Raw genomic sequence first — 7,367 nt, forward strand, 5'->3', positions numbered from 1 at the left:
GAGAGGCCGCAACAGAGGGAGGCCCGCGTACCGCAAAAAAAAAAAAAAAAAAAAAAAAAAGAATCGGAGCTGCTAAGAGCAGCTGAAATCAGACAGAAGCCAGAAAGAAGGAGGTGGTGATGCGATGGGAGGCCCAATCAGCAGCAGCAGAGTCCCGAAAGCATCAGCAAACATAAGCCTCCTAAGATGAGGGAGTCACCTTGAAGAAAAGGTGTGTGTCTCCTCTTATCCATGGACTTGAGTAGCAGGACTGGAGGTCGGACTCCTCCTGGAGCCTGATTTATTTCCGAGTAGCAGAGGAAGGGGTCTACAAAATAATTAAACAGAGAAGCCATAGGCATTAGTCTGCTAGGGCTGCCGTAATAAAGTACCACAAACTGGGTGGCTTAAACAACAGAAATTTATTGTCTCATGGGTCTGGTGGCCAGAAGTCTGAAATCGAGGTGTCTGCAGGGCTGGTTCCTTCCGAGGGCTACGAGGGAGAGTCTGTTCCGTGCCTCTTGCCTAGTTGCTGGTGATTGCTGGTGATCTTTTGGACACAGGGCAGTGGACTTCTCAGGAGATACACTTGCCAGCAGAGCACAGAGCAGGCAGACCCAAGGAGGGGACCACTGGCCCTTCCTGGAGACCCAGTTTCTATCGATGCAGCAAAACTGAACAAACAATTCACACCAAGGTAATAGGAACTTAAGTACCCCCACCTCCTTTTTGGCATTTCAAGAAAAGGGAGCCAGGGTGGGTGCTACTTAACTCCATTGGAATCAAGCTACCATGGTAACATTTTAGTACAATTTTTAGATAAATCTCCTCTGGCAAGGTATCAGGGGAGGTACTTGGAAAAGCTATCACTACTTTGGTCCCTTATATCACATAATTGGTTAGCGAAATGGGAAGTGGCAAGTGGCCCTGGTAAGCATGGTGGAGAGCTGGCTCCAGTAAGCCTGCTGGACGAAACTTGCCAAGGGGCCAGCCGGCCATGTTGGAGTGATGCAGCGGAAGGTGCCAAGGAAATCTGCATGAATGCTGAACGTGGCTTTCCTGTCATGCTGGTGCCCTCCTTCTTCAGGTGCTTCAGCAGGCCCGTCACCAGCCTTCCCACCCTCTTGTCATTGGCCACAGGCCCAGCCAGTGACTGCCAGCAATAGAGAGGAAGGGGAGGGATATGCGCATTGAATAGCCATCCTCCCCGGCCGGCCCAGCCCACTGGGATCTACTCCTCCTCTGAGCTCCCCTGCCTTGACCACCGTGGCCAGGGCTGCCATGACGCACAACTCCAGAGGGCGCCACTCACTTGCAGACCCAGGCTTGTTTTGTTCAGTATCTGTGTATGAGTTTGTCTTACCACCTCAGCTAGACAGCTCCTGGTGGGCCAGGACAGATTTGTAAATCTTTTTATACACCAAACCACCTAGCGCTAAGCCCAGCCCGATAAATATTTGCTGATGGATGGGCAGTCCAGAAACGGGGTCATTGACCGTGAATCACAGATAAATGCACGGTTTAGTCTTGTAAGCGCATCTATTTTAGAGCTCTGCAAACCCGATTCTGCCCAGCTTTGGCATCTGGTACAGGTATTAGTCATTCAGAAATGTGACCTTTCCTGACACAGGGTGTCTCCGGGCAGGAGTATGACTTGAAGCACAGCGGCTTTCTGCCCATGCTAAGGTCAGTTTCCTCTTGCCTAAAATGGTTCAGTTTTGAGCAGGGATTTCGCGAGCCACAGGGAGAGCTGACGCACTCTGCAAAGCTCTGAGTGGGGTTTGGATTAGTCATGGTCATAACCACTGTTTATGCAACCTCGGAGCAGGCCCAGGCTCACATTTCTCCCAGAGGCCCATGGTATTTCTCTCTGTGATTTTTTTTCTCTATTTTTTTGAAGCATGGGACCTCAAAACCATACTTGAATACTTGTCCTCTAATGTAAGAGTTTGAGCAGCTAAATGATACCTTATTGGGCCCTTTCAACCCTGCCCACCTTCCATTGGGCAACTAACACGCAGTAAAAACACCTTCAGACGCTTTCACGGCACTGTCTGTGTGCTGGGCTGCCCTGCTGGAGTCAATTGTAAGTAGGTGAAAAACAATGGGAAACAAACAAACAAACGAAAGCAAAGATGCTGAGCTGAGAGTTAGAGGGCCGGTGTTTTAGTCAGTAGCTTGTTGCATGGCCTTGAGCCGATTATTCCTCTGTGCTCCATGTTGCCATTTGCACGGTGGCGCAAGAGGAGTGTGCTCCACCCCTGCCATCCACAGGACACCTGTTCTGAGCCACGTGTCTCTCTGGGAATGAGAAGTAGGAGGGTGGGATGGGGCAGGCCAGCACCAAGCCCCCTAGCCCTTCCCTGGTGCCCTTGGCATGCATGACTGGGGGTGGGCATGTCACCTGTGGCCACAGGACAGAGGTGGCTATGTTTTTTCAGGTCAGAAACTGAGTTTGGAACTGTTCTCATGACACAGTCCCCAAGCTCTCTGGTTCCTAAACTAATTATTAAGACCAATAAATTGATTCTTCTTTTCTGAGAATGCCGGACTCCAAATGCCCCAGGGTGAGAGGGCAGCCTTTCGTGGCTCCAGCTGCCTGGGAGGGCAGCAGGGACCCAGCACCATCCCAGGAGACATGGGCTTGGCTTGGGTTCCAGTTATACCCTCAACTCACAGAGTGACCTTGAGGAAGTTCCTTCCCCTCCTAGGGCCTCAGTTTTCTCATCAGTGCAATGAGGGGGTGGACTGTGGGAACCCCAGAGTTTCTTTCGACTCGGAGGTTTGAGGATCTGTTTGCCTTTCCTTCTCCATCAGGCCTTTTTTCTTCCTTGCTTCTCCATCCTCTCAGTCTTCTAATTCTTTTCCCCATTCTTGCTGGAGATCTTGGCTCTTCTTCGTGCTGGTCTTGGCTGTTTCATTGATATGGGCCCCAGTTTTCTCAGTGGACAATGAGAGTTTGACTAAGAGTGTCTAAAGGCTCACCCAGCTCTGATGCTCTGGACATCCTGGGATCCCATGGTGTAAAGTCCCATCTGGTGCATAGCCGGGGTGGTGCTGGATAATCTGTGCTGGGCCCCTCCGTTCACCCATCGCAGGAGGACTCATCCCTCAGATGCCCCAGCTGCTACCTCACCTACTGGTCCAGGCTTCTCAGGAGGACTCCATGGACATGTCTTAGACTGAGGCCAACAGGCAGACTCTGTTGTGATTACTTTTTTACCTGTCAGCTTGAATTATAGTCTCCACTTATTAAATCAAACACTAACCTAGGTGTTGCAGTGAAGACATTATATAGATGTGATTAAAGTCCATAATCAGTGGACTTTAAGTACGATAGATTATCGTAGATAATCTGGGTGGGCCTGAGTCAATTGCTCGAAAAGCCTCAAATGCAGAGCTGAGGCTTCCTGGGGAAGAAGAAATTCTACCTGTAGACAGAGTAGCTTCTATCCATGCCCCTGAATTCCACCTGCCCTTTTTAATGACCTTCCGTATAGATTTCAGTTTTGCCCAGCGGTGGCTTCTCTTGTTGCAGAGCACGGGCTCTAGGTGCGCGAACTTCCATAGTTGCAGCACGTGAGCTCAATAGTTGCAGCACGCAGGCCCCAGAGTGTGCGGGCTTCAGTAGTTGTGGCACACAGGCTCAGTAGTTGTATCTCGTGGGCTCTAGAGTGCAGGCTCAGTAGTTGTGGCGCACGGGCTTAGCTGCTCTGCGGTATGTGGGATCTTCCCAGAGCAGGGATCGAATCTGTGTTCCCTGCATTGGCAGGCGGATTCTTAACCACTGTGCCACAAGGGAAGTCCCTGCTGTTACTTTCAGTGGTAGACCCTTCTAAATATATCTTGCCGAGAATGGAATATTCTACCACCCTCACTACTCAATTTAACAGCTATTCTTGGATATCTAAAATGAAGACAAACAGCCAAGCATAACCAAGCATGTGAGCCTCCAGGGAATACAAGGATCCTGGGTCTGTGAGCTAAAACAATCCTGCAAATTAGGAAAATCTATGGAATCAGGGGCTGGAAAGGGATCTTGGGCAATTGAAACGAAAGTACCCAGAGTTCGTTGCCTTTTTGTTTTCAAGATCTGAGCTTTTAAGCATCTCTCTCTTTATCCTACAAATACAAATTTACCAAATACCTGAACTATAATTTTTAAAAGTAATAAACAATGCAGATTCCATTAATGTTTGTCCTTGTTGGGTGAGCAGGACAGGTCGACCTTTTTTTGTACAGTTTGTAAAATGGAGAATATTGTCCTCTGAAGTCCAAGAGAAACACAATGCACCTAGCAGATCCTTCTGTCAGGGGCTGAGGGGCTAGGAGTGGGCTGGGATGGGGAGTGACGGGGTCCCTATGACAACAATGGATGTCAGTGAAAATTACATAGAAGGCAAGCCAAGTTTCCCAGAATCTTCTCCTGCTCTCAGACAATCCCAGGCCATGGGGCTCAGGGCTTGCTGAGCTACAGTGAGCAGAAGACTTTGAAAGGGCTCCTGACCCTCTCTGGTGTGCAGCCTTGAAGCAGGGCGGGACAGCTAGCGTCGAACCTTTTCAGCCCTAACCTGGAGCATGCCGCTCTTCCTCCTTCACTCGGTGCATCCATTTTCTTCTTGCTTCTGGACAGTGCTGACACGCAGGAGGGACTGGCTGCTTCATAACAGAAGCTTCCTATTGCTCAGCCGGCACCCCGCTCTATATCTGGGGCAGCTGTTGAGGGCTTGTCTGGGCCAAGCAGGAGGGCATCAGCACAGGCTGCCAAGCGTGAGGCGTGCCCCAGCTGCTCAGCTGGCCTCTTGCAGGCTGCGATGGGGCACTGACTCATCTTTCTCCTCCTACAGCTTGCAGCCAGGCAAGGAGAGCTCAGCTCAGAGCAAGGAGGGGCATGAGCCCCTTGGGCCTCCTTTCTGCCTTCAAGGCTGGCAGTGAGCTCCTGCTCTGAACACTTTGCATCTGGTCTCAGCTTTGCCTGCTCGACAAGTCACAGTGACCTCAGCTGGTGTATCTGGGGAGCCGAAGGTTCAGTGGGGTGCAGCTTACCTGGCCTTTTGGGTGTGACGGGAGATGAGCAGGGTGTGGCGTAGGGGGCATACTCACAATTTAAATGTGTAACTCACTGGGGGTGATATTTTGGAAAAATATTAATGTGCCTTTCCCTTTTGCCTTTCTGAGTATGTATATTTTCTGATTTTCCTGAGGCATTCATTTACATGGATGAGATGAAGATTGTTCTAGAAGGAATGCAGAAAGGAAGAAAGCATTAATAGTTCCTTTTTTTTTTTTTTTTTTTTTGCGGTACGCGGGCCTCTCACTGTTGTGGCCTCTCCTGTTGCGGAGCACAGGCTCCGGACGCGCAGGCTCAGGGGCCATGGCTCCGCGGCATGTGGGGTCTTCCCGGACCGGGACACGAACCCATGTCCCCTGCATCGGCAGGCGGACTCTCAACCACTGCACCACCAGGGAAACCCTAATATTTACTTTTTGACACTCAGGATTTTCATAGCCTTGTTAAGATATTGAACTACAATAACTGTACATATTCAAAGTGTACAATTTGATGAGTTTTGATCTACATATTCATCTGTGAAATGGTCATCACAATCAAGGTAGCGAACCGATTCATCACCCCCAAAAGTTTCCTTGCTCTCCTACCAGTTCCCCAGGCAACCACCAATTTTCTTGCTGTCACTATAGATTAATTTGCATTTTCTAGAAATTTATATCCATGGAGTCATAGTACTTACACATGTTTTGTCTGTTTTCATTCACTCTGCATAACTCTTTTGGCACTCAGCCCTGTCATTGTATGAATTGGTAAGTCATTCTTTTTTATTGCTGAGTAATATTCCATTGTATGACTATCCCACAATATGTTTATTTACCCATTGATGAACATTTGATTATTTCCAGTGTGTGGCTATTATAAATAAAGCTCCCGTGAACATTTGTGTATAAGTCCTTGTGGGATATATGCTTGCATTCCTCTTGGGAAAGTTCCTATGAATGGAATGGCTGGGTCATATCATCAGTGTATTTTTATCTTTTTAAGAAACTGCCAAACTGTTTTACCAAGTAGTTGTAATGTTCTCTACTCCTACCAGCAAGGTGTAAGAGGTCCAGTGCTTCACATTCGCACCAACTCTTACTCTGGTCAGTCTTTCTCATCTTAGCCATTCTCGTCCATTCTAATGGGTGCAAAGGGGTATTTAATTATGCTTGCAATTTGCACTACCCTAATGACTAATGATGTTCAGAATAAGATTTGTAGGAAGACGTTAGCTAGCCTGGCTATTGCTTGGGAGGATTTTCTGCATTCCTTTATACTGAAGCAAAATACCACTGGTGGCTAAAACGTGGGGGTGGCATGTGCATGATGACATACATACAAGGATATTCATTGCAGCATTCTTTGTAATAGCAGAACAATGAAAAAGCTAAGTGTCCATTAATAGAGGCCTGGTTAACTAGATTTATAGTATTAGGTTCTCCAGAGAATTAGAACCATAGGATGTGGGTATTTAGAGAAAGAGATTGATTTTAAGGAATTGGCTCACATGATTGTGGAGGTTTGGTGAGTCCAAAATCTGATGAAGGAGGCTGGCAAGCTGGAAACTCAGGCAAGTTGCAGTTCAAGTCCAAAGGCAGTCAGGCTGCAAACACAGGAAGGAGTCAATGTTGCAGTTCCAGTTCAAAAGCAATCTGCTTGTAGATTGTCTCTTGCTCAGGAGAGGTCCGCTTTCTGTTCTTTTCAGGCCTTCAACCAACTGGATGAGGCCCACCCACATTATGGAAGGCAATCTGCTTACGCAAAGTATACCATTTTAAATGTAAATCCCATCCAAAGCCACCCTCAGAGAAACATCCAGAATAATGTTTGACCAAATATCAGGTCGCCCCATGGCCCACCCAAGTTGACACATAAAATTAACCATCACAGGTATGAATGGAATACTGTGTAGCCATTAAAAAGGAAACGTAGCTCTATAGGTACTAAAATGAGTATATCTCCAAGATAAATTACTAAGTGAAAAAAGAAAACAGCTGCAGACAGTAAGTAAAATATGCTACTATTATTTTAAAAATTTTTAATAATGTGTGTGGTTATGATTGTAGATGCATAGTACATATCTTAAAGGACATACAAGACATTATTATGAGGGAGAAGGCAGTTGCCTCCAGAGAGGAACTGAGTGGTTAGGGAATAGGAAGGAAATAGACTAATTTTTTTAATTTCTTCTACATCTTTTGTAGTTTTGAAGTTTTATGGCGTGTACAGAAGCCTTTGCTTTAGGGCTTCCCTGGTGGCGCAGCGGTTGCGAGTCCGCCTGCCGATGCAGGGGACACGGGTTCGTGCCCCGGTCTGGGAGGGTCCCACATGCCGC

At 47.6% G+C, this 7,367-nt stretch overlaps 2 long non-coding RNA genes across 2 annotated transcripts in view; one reads left to right on the forward strand and one right to left on the reverse strand.

Annotated features, from left to right (window-relative positions):
- The window catches only part of LOC129392633 (uncharacterized), a 25,656-nt gene that overhangs the window by 16,002 nt on the left and 2,287 nt on the right, over positions 1–7,367 (forward strand). The window lies entirely within an intron of this gene.
- Positions 1–7,367, reverse strand: part of LOC112063625 (uncharacterized) — a 12,418-nt gene that overhangs the window by 3,418 nt on the left and 1,633 nt on the right. The window contains exons 2-3 of the long non-coding RNA XR_003682246.2: positions 6,540–6,635; positions 200–307 (exon numbers count right to left, since the gene is read on the reverse strand). This is a non-coding gene — a long non-coding RNA (uncharacterized lncRNA). The remainder of the gene's footprint in view (positions 1–199; positions 308–6,539; positions 6,636–7,367) is intronic.

The sequence above is a fragment of the Physeter macrocephalus genome, chromosome 12 (genome assembly GCF_002837175.3).
Source record: "Physeter macrocephalus isolate SW-GA chromosome 12, ASM283717v5, whole genome shotgun sequence".
NCBI classification, from domain to species: Eukaryota; Metazoa; Chordata; class Mammalia; order Artiodactyla; family Physeteridae; genus Physeter; species Physeter macrocephalus.